This window comes from Gopherus evgoodei, chromosome 10 (assembly GCF_007399415.2).
Source record: "Gopherus evgoodei ecotype Sinaloan lineage chromosome 10, rGopEvg1_v1.p, whole genome shotgun sequence".
Classification (NCBI taxonomy): domain Eukaryota; kingdom Metazoa; phylum Chordata; order Testudines; family Testudinidae; genus Gopherus; species Gopherus evgoodei.
In genome coordinates this window covers 888,223-901,197 of record NC_044331.1, presented here as the reverse complement: position 1 = coordinate 901,197, position 12,975 = coordinate 888,223, and positions in this window count along the sequence as shown.

Genomic DNA, 12,975 nt, shown 5'->3' with positions numbered 1-12,975 from the left:
GGACTTCCGCTTCCGGTCACGAGACTGGGGTCGGTAGCGCGGGCGGAACAAGCGAGACGCGCCGGTCGGGACAGAGCGGCCGGGCGCCCCCCTCGGGGAGGGCGGGGAATAGCGCCGCGCTCCGAAGGCGGTGCCATGGGGGCGCTGCCCCAGGCAGGGGGACCCCGCAGCTCCCCGCCCCAGGCAGGGGGACCCCACAGCTCCCCGCCAGCGACCCAGGCAGGGGGACCCCACAGCTCCCCGCCCCAGGCAGGGGGACCCCACAGCTCCCCACCAGCGCCCCAGGCAGGGGGACCCCGCAGCTCCCCGCTCTGTTCCAGGCAGGGGGATCCCGCAGCGCCCCGCCAGCGCCCCAGGCAGGGGGACCCCGCAGTGCCCAGCCGCCGCTCTAGGCAGGGGGACTCCACAACGCCCGCCCCAGACAGGGGGATCCTGCAGCGCCCAGCCGCCGCCCCAGGCAGGGGGACCCCGCAGCACCCCACCGTTGTCCCTGGCAGGAGGACCCAGAGCTCCCCACCCTGCCCCAAGCAGGGGGACCCCACAGCTCCCCACCCTGTCCCAGGCAGGGGGATCCCGCAGCTCCCCACCCCACCTCAAGCAGGGGGACCCCGCAGCGCCCCTCCACTGCCCCAGGCAGGGGGGAGCTGGGGGACACTGGAGCTCTGAGCCCCCATGGCTGGTGGGGACCCCAGAACTCTCAGACATGTCAGTTCAAGCCCATCCGTTTATACTGTGGCACTGTCTGCAGTGGGCGTGCCAACCTCAGGGCAGATTGGCACCAAGCAGCACAGCCCCAGAGTGGCATGTTCTGTAATAGATGTTGTCATGGCATAATGTCATGGTATAAGCCCCACTCTGAACCTTGGCGTCCAAAAGATGGGGTGCCAGCATGAATCCCCCTAAGCTTAATTACCAGCTCAGATCTTGTAGTGCTGCCACCAACCAGGACTTGCAGTGCCTGGTACACTCTGGTCCCCCCAAAACCTTCCCAGAGGACCCCAAGACCCAGACCCCCTGGATCTTGCACAAGGAAAGTAAACCCTTTCCCCCACCATTGCCTCTCCCAGGCTTTCCCTCCCTGAGTTACCCTGGAAGATCACTGTGATTCAAACTCCTTGAATCTAAAAACAGAGGAGTGCACCTTGCTCCCTCCTCTTCTCCCCCCCCCCCCGAGGTAATCCAGATTCAAGCTCCGGGAATCTAAAACAAAGGGATTCCACCTTTCCCCCATCCCTTCTCTCTCCCTGTCTCCCACCAATTCCCTGGTGAGTACAGACTCAATTCCCTTGAGCCTCAACAAGGGGAAAAAAATCAATCAGGTCTTAAAAAGAAAAACTTTAAAAAAAAAAGAAAAGAAAAAAAGTAAAAGTTGTCACTGTAATTTAGATGGGAAATGTTACAGGGTCTTTCAGCTTATAGACACTAGAGAGGAGCCTTCGCCCCAGCACAAATACACATTAAAATCATTCCAGCAAAATACACATTTGCAAATAAAGAAAACAATCAAAAAGACTAAACCGCCTTTGGTACTTATACTCACTATTTGAACAGAAAATTAGAGAGCCTGTAGGTATGTCTGGTTACTCTCAGAACCCAGAGAGAACAACAGATAAAGAAAACACACAAACAAAGACTTCCCTCCACCGAGATTTGAAAGTATTTTGTTTTCTGATTGGTCCTCTGGTCAGGTGGTCCAGGTTCACTGCTTGCAACCCTTTACAGGTAAAAGAGACATTAACCCTTAACTATCTGTTTATGACAGATGTGATCTCCTGCAGCACTGTAACAGTCTTACCATGGAGTCCCAGACAGTCCTCATGGGCACTCCAGTCTGACTTGCCACCCAGGTGGGCCCGCCTTTGTTATAAATGGTCATTTACACCAAAAATTAAAAAATATTCAGAGAGACCAGTCACTTATCCCAGGTCAATTTGTACCTTAGATCTCACACCAAAGGCAATGCTGGTAGCCTATCCTATAAAAAACTAATTACGGATTTATTATGAAACTATGAAAAAGACCAAAAGGGTTATTGACAGGTTAAAGCAGGCAACGTATCTACCCAAATGAGTTCAGGTTAACAGAGATGTAACAATGTCAGCACTGAATGACTTTTAGGGCTGGGAATCTCTGCTTTTTGTTTCTTAGCTCCAGCCCTTGTAAGTGTTCAAACAGCAAAGAGATGGAAATTCTTCATGTCCACTATCTTTAGCTCCCTCTTCAGAACTCAAGCTGGTGGGACGTGATGTCTCACACATGGCACCATAGGCACCAACTTCTCCTGGGGCCGGTGGGTGTTCGGACCTGCCCCCAGCCCCGCCCCCACTCCACCTCTGCCCCAAAGTCCCAGGCCCAACTCCACCCCCTCCCTGCCCCATTGGACCCCTTCCCCAAATCCCCGCCCCAGTCCCACCTCTTCCCTTGAGCGTGCTGTGTTCCCGCTCCTCCCCGCTCCCTCCCACAGCTTGTTAGACCACAAAACAGCTGTTTCACCGTGGTGTGCTTGGGAGGGGGAGAAGGCGAAGGTGAGGTGAGCTGGGGCGGGGAACTTGGCTGCCGGTAGGTGCAGAGCACTCACCAATTTTTCCCCACAGAGTCGGCACCTTGGCGGGTGTAAGAGGGCCATTAAGCTGGCTTTTGTGTTGTGATGTTCCAGAATGGCCCATTTACTCTTGATAGTTCTGGATGGGCAGGGGAACCAATTTTCCTGCCTGGACTCACAAGTTCAGAGCAGGCACTTTTTCCAGTTATATGAAGCGAACTTTATGTTACCTTGTAGTGTAGGATACAGACATTACAAGTAAGATTACTGCAGGCAGCAACTTACAAGCAATTGATAGAGTTTAAACACTAAACACATTCTTACAAGTTCAACACCCATCTTGAACAATATATGAGCTGCTCTGGTTTCCAGCTATGAATTTGTCAGTGCTCAGTGGATGCCTACATCCTTGGCAAAGGCTGGTCCCTGGTTTACTAGCCTGACATATACCAAAAGCCCTTTGTCTCCTACTCTCTGGCAAAGCCAGCTTGCCCCCGTGTATGGGGGTGGAGCTGCCAGTCTCAGGTGTAATCAGCCCTGAGGGTTATTTCCTGGAGGAGCTATGCTACCCTACGTAAACCGCCATCAATTTCATACCATGGTTCTATGGGGTTGCAATATTGGTCCCCCTCATAGGTCCAGTCTGATCCTTAATAGGTAGAGACTAGCTTAAGCCTTGGAGCAGGATGTTTACCACCCAATACTCCCTTTGGTTGCATTAACTAGGGCAGGGGTCGGCAGCCTTTCAGAAGTGCTGGGCCGAGTCTTCGTTTATTCACTCTGATTTAAGGTTTCGCGTGCCAGTAATGAATTTAAACCTTTTTAGACGGTCTCTTTCTATAAGTCTATAATATAGAGCTGAACTATTGTTGTATGTAAAGTAAATACGTTTTTAAAAATGTATAAGAAGCATCATTTAAAAGTAAATTAAAATGCAGAGCCCCCTGGACCAGTGGCCAGGACCTGGGCAGTGTGAGCGCCACTGAAAATCAGCTCCCGTGCTGCCTTCGGCCCGCATGCCATAGGGTGCCTACCCCTGAACTAGGGAAATGGAACATTCTTGTTCTCCATAGAAATGCCCAAGCCCTCTTTTGTGCTTGCTAAATTCTTAGCCACAATGACTTCCTGTGGCCATGAGTTCCTCAGTCTAATTACAGGTTCGGTCAAATAAGTTAGTTCCTCACCTGGGTTTTCAATTGTCCACATTCCAGTGTCACTGGGGCGTCCCCTCTCTGTGGTGCTACGAGACAGGCAGAACAGATGCTCCCAATCTCTCTGTATCACGGCCCCTCTCATTGGTCTCCTCTCTAGAGTATCAGTCCAGTCTCCTCAAGCTGCATTCATGGGGCAATTGCCCAAGGCCCCAAATGTTCTCACCACCCTTCTGTGAGTCCCTCTAGTTCTGCTAGACCCATTCTGCGATGAGCTGACCTGGGTGTGCACAGGTCCAGCTGAGTGTAACCCTTCTGCCCCTCTAGTTGGCAGCAACAAGGGCCGGGTTCAGTATCCAGGGGTTCCGTTTCAGTAACACAATGCATAACCGGCTCGAGCCCCCACCCAGTGACCTGGGACACTCACATACCACACCCCCCTGGGCGCCTCTAGGAGGCAATACTTCCCCTCTCGCAAGCACGGAGTCTGAGTGTAGCAAAATCTTTTTTAATAAAGGAAGGAATCAATGTGGCATCCCATTGGAGAAACACCACAAACAGGGTTATAACACAAACCATAAACAAAAACCCACCTCCAAGTACGTTTGCCACTGTCCTTTTTCCGCTTAGGGTTTTAAGTCCAATCACCCCAAAGTCCAACAACCCAAAAGTCTCTGGTCAATGCCACCCCAGAGTTCGAGAGTCTATCTGTAGAGGTCCCTCCCCCCCAGCCTGGGTAGAAAGGGGCACCTTACATGGTCCAGGGCCAACTGCCCTGCCTCTCCGTGGGTTCTGCTTCCGCCTTCTCCACGAACTGCTCCGCCAGCCATCCTCAGGAACTGCTCCGCTCCACCAGCTGCTCTGCTCCATGAGCTGCTCTGCAAAACTGCTCGGCTCTGCTCACTCTGTGGGCCGCGCCACCCGTCTCACAGCTACTCCGCTCTGCTGCCACCAGCTGTCCCATGATCCGCTCCAGCCGTCCCCGCAACTGCTCCACTCCACCAGCTGCTCTGTCCACAGCATATCTTCAGGCTCCCCCACTAGTTAGCACAATGCTCAGTGCTCTCAGCTCAGTCATTTCAGCTTTTTTTGTGATTTCAACTCTTAGTGATCTCAGCTCTTAGTGGGGGAGCCCCAGTGCTAGTGCACCATTAGCCCAAAGGGCGTTCAGCTCAGTAACCTGTATTTAGATTCTTGAGAGAATAAAAAAACCAACTCTGACATTCCACAGTGGAGAGAGGAGAGGGTGCAACTGGTGCTTCTAGCTCCACAAGGAGACTGCACCACCAGGCACAGATACCTGTCCCCAGCCTCTCTCAATTCTCTGGGTTTTGGAACCCATGTCCCATGTCTAGCCAGTACTACTCAACTGAGGGTGAGCAATTTGTCACCAAGCAATCCCACAGCTTGGGAGTCTGGGATAGGGTGGGCGTACCTATGCAAATACACTCTCTGAACTTCTTTCCACCAGATGTCAGGGTAGAGCTTATCCTGACTCTGCTTACATCCTCCCCCCAGCCAAGAATTTGTCGTCCCGACAAATCACATTCCCTACTATACCAACTTATTGGTCCCCTCCAAAAGGCATTAGATAGCCCACTTTAGCTTTCACAAACCTGTGTGCTAAATGTATAGGCTCCTCACTAATCACCCCAGGTGCATCGTAAGTTAACCGTTTCACTGGTCTTATTACCCTGTCTCGCCTATTGAGAATCTCTGTTGCTATGGTAGGGGGGACATCCTCTTGAGTGACGGATGGGGAAGTTTCCTGTGAGTTCCCCTCGGGTACTGGCATAGGCCCCTGCATTTCTAGTTCTAACAGTGGAGGGTCGCAGGTGCTCTGGACATCCTCCCTCTGTATGTCACCACTGTCCAATAGTCTGTGTAAGTCATTACACGGGGGTCCCACCAGTGGCTCAGGGATGTCAGGAATGGGCCTAAATACTTCTGCCATAGGGTTTAGGGCGGAAGAGGATGTGCTCTCTTCTGATTCAGCGGATCGAGACTGAAATCTTGTCTTCATCCCAGGATACACCATGGTTGTGTCTTCCTCCTCAGACTCACTCTCAGATGTGCTGAGTAGGGGTAGGTTAGCTGCAGGGAGCCGGCTGTCCACGTTGGAAGGCGGCTTTGGCACAGCACCTTTGTTCTGCCCAGTTGCCCGGTTGTGGCCAATCTCATAAGGGCTGCCTACCAATTCCCCCACAGGGAGCAAAAGGTTTCTGTGCACGGTCTTGGTCTGCCCTGTACCCTCTTCAGGTTTGATCTTGTAGACCGGCAGGTCTCCTAGCTTTTCCATCACTAAGTAAGGTATTGCCTTCCATCTGTCAGCTATCTTGTGCTTGCCAGCAATACCCAAATTTCGCAGCAGGACTCTGTCCCCTGGCTGGAGTTCTTGCAGACGCACCCTAGCATCATATCGATGTTTGTTGCGGCCTGCATTCTTCTGAGCTGCAGATGTAGCTAAGTGATAAGCATCCCGCAGCTTTTCTCGTAGACGGGATAGATATTGCTGGTGAGTTTCATAGCTATCTCCATCCTCGGATACACCAAAGCACAGGTCTATGGGTAATCTTGGTTCTCGCCCAAACATTAAGAGATATGGGGTGACTCCCGTAGCGTCGTTCTTTGTGGCGTTGTAGGCGTGCACTAGAAATGCGACATGTTGGCTCCAGGTTGCCTTCTGCTCTGGCCGCAAAGTCCCTAACATATCTAAAAGGGTTCGGTTGAACCTCTCTGGCTGAGGGTCACCCTGTGGGTGATAAGGCGTTGTCCTTGACTTTTTAATTCCTGCTATCCTCAGCACCTCCTTCAGAAGGCGACTCTCAAAGTCTCGTCCCTGATCCGAGTGTATCCGGGCTGGGAATCCATAAACTGAGAAATATTTTTCCCATAGTACTCGAGCGACGGTAGTGGCCTTCTGATCACGTGTGGGATATGCCTGCGCATATCGCGTGTAATGGTCGGTCACTACTAGGATGTTCCCAATATTCCTCTTGTCCACTTCTAAAGACAAGAAATCAATGCAAACCAGCTCCAGAGGTTTGTTGCTGGTGATGTTCTTCAGATATGCAGCCCTCGTGGGCAGAGTTTTCCTTTGCACACATCGCGCGCAGGTCTCACATTTCCGGCGAACATCTTCAGCCATCCGTGGCCAATAGAATCTACTGCGGATAAGTTCCAGGGTCCTCTCCATCCCTAAATGTCCAAAGTCATCATGCAGGGCCCTCATGGCCAGGGCTCTGTAATCTTTTGGCAGCACTAGTTGATTCCGTTGCTTTTGTAGAGGGTCTGTGGTCGTGCGGTGTAGCACTCCCTGAATCAGTTTTAGTTTGGTCCATTCTCTCAATAGTAGTTTGCCCTCTGGGGTAGGTGGGACAACCTCAGCTGGGCCTCGCCCCTCTCTTTTGGCAAGTAGTGTATCACGAATGTCAGCATCTTGTAGTTGGGCCTCTTGCCAGTCAGCCGTATTGAGCATGGGCAAGGGAGATTGGTCCAAAGCAATATAGTTCACTGAAGCAGAAGGCACGCCTTCAGGGGGTAGGCCCAAAGCTTCAGCAACACATCCATGAAGGCTCTCAGGGGACTCCGGCTCTCGGCGACTCACACTGCAAATAGCTCTCACGCCATCCGTGGGTATCACAGCGACATCAGGTGCCTGCGGACGTCTGGACAAGGCATCTGCATCTACATTGCTCCTCCCTGATCGGTATTGAATGCTGAACTCATAGCTAGCCAAGGCGGCCACCCATCTCTGGCCTGTAGCATCCAATTTAGCACTTGTTAACACATAGGTCAGTGGGTTGTTGTCTGTCCACACCTGGAACTGAGCACCGTACAAGTAGTCTCGGAATTTCTCAGTGATGGCCCATTTCAAGGCCAAGAACTCCAGCTTGTGGATGGGGTAGCGAGTTTCACTGTCAGACAGTCCTCGGCTGGCAAAGGCTACCGGTTTGCGTTTGCCTTCCACTTCCTGATACAGTACTGCTCCCAGACCCTCCAAACTGGCATCAGTATGCAGGATAAACGGTTTGCTCGGGTCAGCAAAGACTAGGACGGGAGCATGAGTTAAGCGAGTAATGATTTCCCGAAAAGCTCTCTCACATCTTTCATCCCACCGCGGCCCAAATGGTTCGAAGGGGCCATAGTGTCTCTGCAAAGGCGGCTTTGGAGGCCTCCGCTTATTCTGGGTCTTAGATTTGTTCTTGTTGGACTGGTATCCCCTGGTAAGATCATTCAGAGGTTTTACAATCGTAGCATAGTTCTTCACAAATCTGCGGTAGTAACCACTAAATCCAAGAAACGTCTTGAGTTCTCTGTAGTTAATGGGACGTGGCCAGGTAGTGAGTGCTTCTATTTTATCGGGGTCAGTACTCACACCCTCTTGGGACACGATGTGACCTACATACTTCACTGAGGTTTGGCAGAACTGGCATTTATCAATTGAAAGCTTCAAACCGTATGCCTCCAACCTGTCGAGCACTTTAAGAAGTCTTTCTTCATGTTCCTCCAGGGTTCTTCCAAACACAATCAGGTCATCCAAGTAAACTAACACCTGCAGTAAATTCATGTCTCCCACGACTTTTTCCATAAGACGTTGAAATGTGGCAGGTGCTCCAGAAATCCCTTGGGGCATGCGTTCGAACTGATAAAACCCTAATGGGCAGATGAAGGCTGTCTTCTCCTTATCTTCTTCACCTAGAGGGATCTGGTAGTATCCACTCCGAAGATCCAACACAGAGAACCACTGACTACCCAGCAAACAGTCCAAGGCATCTTGTACTCGAGGCATGGTGTACTGATCAACTGTAGTGCGCCTGTTTAGGGTGCGGTAGTCAATACACATCCGGATTTTTCCACTCTTCTTACGAACGACCACAATGGGTGAGGCATAGGGGCTTCGTGACTCTGTGATGATACCATTCGCGATCAGCTCTTGAAGATGATGGCGCACGTCTTCCATCTCAGAGAGGGCAATCCTTCTAGACCTCTCCCTGAAGGGTCGGGGATCTTGTAGCCTGATATGGTGTTCCACTCCCTTTGCACATCCCACGTCCCACTCATGTAGTGAGAACACTTTGGATCTCTCGCAAAGCTTCTTCCTCAGGCGATCCTTCCACTCCTCAGACAGCGGTGAGTCCCCGAAGTCAAACTTCGCAGGATCTATCATTGGAACTTCATCTTCACACTGGGGTCTCACAACGCTTTCAGGCTCAAAAATGTCTGCAATCTTCTGCCCTGGTTTTACAAACACATCACGGCGTGTTTCATTAGCAACCAGTATCGTCACCTCCTCCTGGGCTTCAGCAGGTAGGGTTATGACTCCGCTGAGAACCAGCACTCCTTCTGGGAGCCCTCCCTTGGTTGGCTGCTCTACCACAGCTAATGTTCCCTTACTGCCTTTTAGGCAGGTACTCCTGACAATCACCTCCTTTTCTGACATGGCAGGCACCACTAAAGGGACCGGGCCCTCATACCTCAGTGCTCCGACTGGCAAATCAGGCATCACTTTTCTCGTGTCCTCAATTTTTCTGTAAGCCTCGGCACAGTGTGTGTGTATCACCAAGGTATTCAGATATTGGTCTCCTGCTCGCTGTCTGCAGTAATCGGCCAGTATCCTAAAGAGGCTGGAGTTGGTCCCTATTAGCACAGACACATCAGAGGCTCCTTTGGGGTCAGGGCATATTAAAGCTGCAGTGTCCACCTCCTGTCTTACCCCAGCAATCTCTTCTGGGAATTCCAGGTGTACTATGACATAGCCCTGATAAGGGTATTCATCCATGCTGAGGCCACACAGACCAATGCCAGTTAGTGGCTGTATGGGCAGGTGCCTAAGCATCTGTTGGTAGAATGACTGAAATATAATAGTCACTTGAGATCCAGTGTCAAGCACGGCTTTACACTCCGCCCCTTCAATCCTCACCATGACCTCTGCTCGAGGCCCTATCAGTCCTGCAGGGATCCCAGCTGGTTGGTCTCTTCTGGGGGAATCTTCAAATCCTCTAGGCCTAGATGGTCTCCGTCCCCGGACCTTCTGGCAGCTACTGGATCTCTCCCAACTGATCCTCAGCTTTTCATACACTAAGGAGGGGTTCTCTTCCTTATGGCAGTTAGCAGCACTGTGCCCATCCTGACCACACCGGTAGCAAAAGAAGTGTCCTTTCTCCATTCGGCGAGGTGGGACGGTGACTCTAGATACTGACTTCTCTATCATCACAGTCTGAGGCTCCTTATTCCTGGAAGTCTTAGCTTGGTCAATGATGCTTTGCAGCTCAGCTATCCGTTCTGTCAGGACCTGCATTTGTTGGGCAAGTTCCTTTGTGGTGCTCACCATCAGTACACTGGCCATTGGCGGTGGCGTCGTACTGGCTCGTTCCAATGTTTGGGCTTCCCAACACTCGCTGGCTGCCTGCCTTTCTTCTTCTTCCCTGACCTCCTTTATCAGCTGGGAGTAACTTGGGGGATGTTCCTGCCGTTCTCTTAGTCGGAGATGAAGTAGGATCGGGTTCCAATACTGAGTCCCTCTTACAACTTGAGCCAGTCTGGTCTGATCCATCTGCTCAGCAGTCACTGCTCCCCTCATAACAGCTCTCTGAAGTAGTCTCTCCAGCCTCTGTATATAGGCTGAAATTTTCTCACCCCTTTGCTGTCGGGAATTAATGAATTTACAGTAACTGTCCGCAGGGCCCTCTACGCTCCCAAAGGTATTATCAAGGGCCTCTAGGCAGTCCTTCACACTGACCTCAGGGTCAGTGAGCTTCAGGGTGCGAATTACATCTAATGCTGGGCCACTAAGGCTCTCTATTAGACATCGTCGCTTTTCTACATCGGGTACGGCCCACTCCCGCAGCATTTCAGTAGTATGCTCCGACCAGAGTTCAAACTCCTCTTCCCCATCAAATAACCTTAACTTACGACAAGAGTTCGACGTAGCATAGGCCAACACAATCTTTTCCAATATATGCCCCAGTGCTTTTGCCCAATCATAGGCTGAGTCTGCCGCCCCTGAGCTAGAGGCTGCAGGACTGGGGCCCACCAAACCCGACATATTAGCCATTATACAAACAGTAGTTTCCTCAAAATATAAACATAATTATTTCCCAATACAGTGGAACACTCAACAAGTGCTTGCGAGGGGTACTGACCCAGGGATCCCGGACGAGCCCCCAAAAATGTAACCCTTCTGCCCCTCTAGTTGGCAGCAACAAGGGCCGGGTTCAGTATCCAGGGGTTCCGTTTCAGTAACACAATGCATAACCGGCTCGAGCCCCCACCCAGTGACCTGGGACACTCACATACCACACCCCCCTGGGCGCCTCTAGGAGGCAATACTTCCCCTCTCGCAAGCACGGAGTCTGAGTGTAGCAAAATCTTTTTTAATAAAGGAAGGAATCAATGTGGCATCCCATTGGAGAAACACCACAAACAGGGTTATAACACAAACCATAAACAAAAACCCACCTCCAAGTACGTTTGCCACTGTCCTTTTTCCGCTTAGGGTTTTAAGTCCAATCACCCCAAAGTCCAACAACCCAAAAGTCTCTGGTCAATGCCACCCCAGAGTTCGAGAGTCTATCTGTAGAGGTCCCTCCCCCCCAGCCTGGGTAGAAAGGGGCACCTTACATGGTCCAGGGCCAACTGCCCTGCCTCTCCGTGGGTTCTGCTTCCGCCTTCTCCACGAACTGCTCCGCCAGCCATCCTCAGGAACTGCTCCGCTCCACCAGCTGCTCTGCTCCATGAGCTGCTCTGCAAAACTGCTCGGCTCTGCTCACTCTGTGGGCCGCGCCACCCGTCTCACAGCTACTCCGCTCTGCTGCCACCAGCTGTCCCATGATCCGCTCCAGCCGTCCCCGCAACTGCTCCACTCCACCAGCTGCTCTGTCCACAGCATATCTTCAGGCTCCCCCACTAGTTAGCACAATGCTCAGTGCTCTCAGCTCAGTCATTTCAGCTTTTTTTGTGATTTCAACTCTTAGTGATCTCAGCTCTTAGTGGGGGAGCCCCAGTGCTAGTGCACCATTAGCCCAAAGGGCGTTCAGCTCAGTAACCTGTATTTAGATTCTTGAGAGAATAAAAAAACCAACTCTGACATTCCACAGTGGAGAGAGGAGAGGGTGCAACTGGTGCTTCTAGCTCCACAAGGAGACTGCACCACCAGGCACAGATACCTGTCCCCAGCCTCTCTCAATTCTCTGGGTTTTGGAACCCATGTCCCATGTCTAGCCAGTACTACTCAACTGAGGGTGAGCAATTTGTCACCAAGCAATCCCACAGCTTGGGAGTCTGGGATAGGGTGGGCGTACCTATGCAAATACACTCTCTGAACTTCTTTCCACCAGATGTCAGGGTAGAGCTTATCCTGACTCTGCTTACATGAGGCTGCTCCAGAGACATATATAAAAGCATTAGAATATTCTCTGTATTATTTTCCATCCCATTCCTTCCACACCCAAAGATCTTTGCTCTTCTGACTGCAGCTACACACTGAGCAGGGTGCTCAGACACCAGGTCCCTTTCTTGATTGATAGCGGTAATTTAGAACCTGGTCAGGTGTAAGAGTTTTCCCTCCAAGTACTTTACTTTGCACTGATCACTGTGGCTTTGTGTGCCTGGTGCTGTCTGTTCCCCAGGCTGGAGGGGCACAGGGAGAGGAGAGCTGGCACTGCTAAGACGATTGTTGTAACAGGTTGAAATGGCAGCTGCTGATCCTGGGCTCAGGGCTGTTGGTCCTTGACCCAAGGAGCTGATTTAGTGACTGTTTCCCCAGTGCTAATGTGGGGCCTCCGTCGGCAGCTCTCAGATGGGCAGTGTCGGGATGCCTCTTCCACAGGACTCAGCCAGGCACAGCGCAGAGGGAGGCCGAAAGAGGCACTGCTCTCACTGCCTGCACTGCACATCTCGCATGTTCCTTTGCTCTCTTAGTACTTTCTGTAGGTGACAAGGTGCCTCCTGCGTTCCCTGTCTCGCGTGTGCCTAGCAGCTGGGGCTGTCTGTGCTGGCAGGAGCAGACTCCTTTCCAGGGATTGCTAAGCTCTCTATTTCTGCTGGGTAAGAGGGTTAAAGAGACTGATTTTGTTCCCAACTTAATCACTCTTGATAGAAAGACAAGAGTCATCCAGAGATCATGGTTGGAGGTGGGTCTACCAAGCCTCAGCCAATAATAGGTTGCTGCCTAATTGGCTTCCACTTTGGATAGTTTTTCAGAAGCAGGGAGTTGCTGCGGGTCTCCACCCGCTCTACAGGGATGTGCTGTTAGCGGGCTAGTCAGGCCCAGGCACCCCA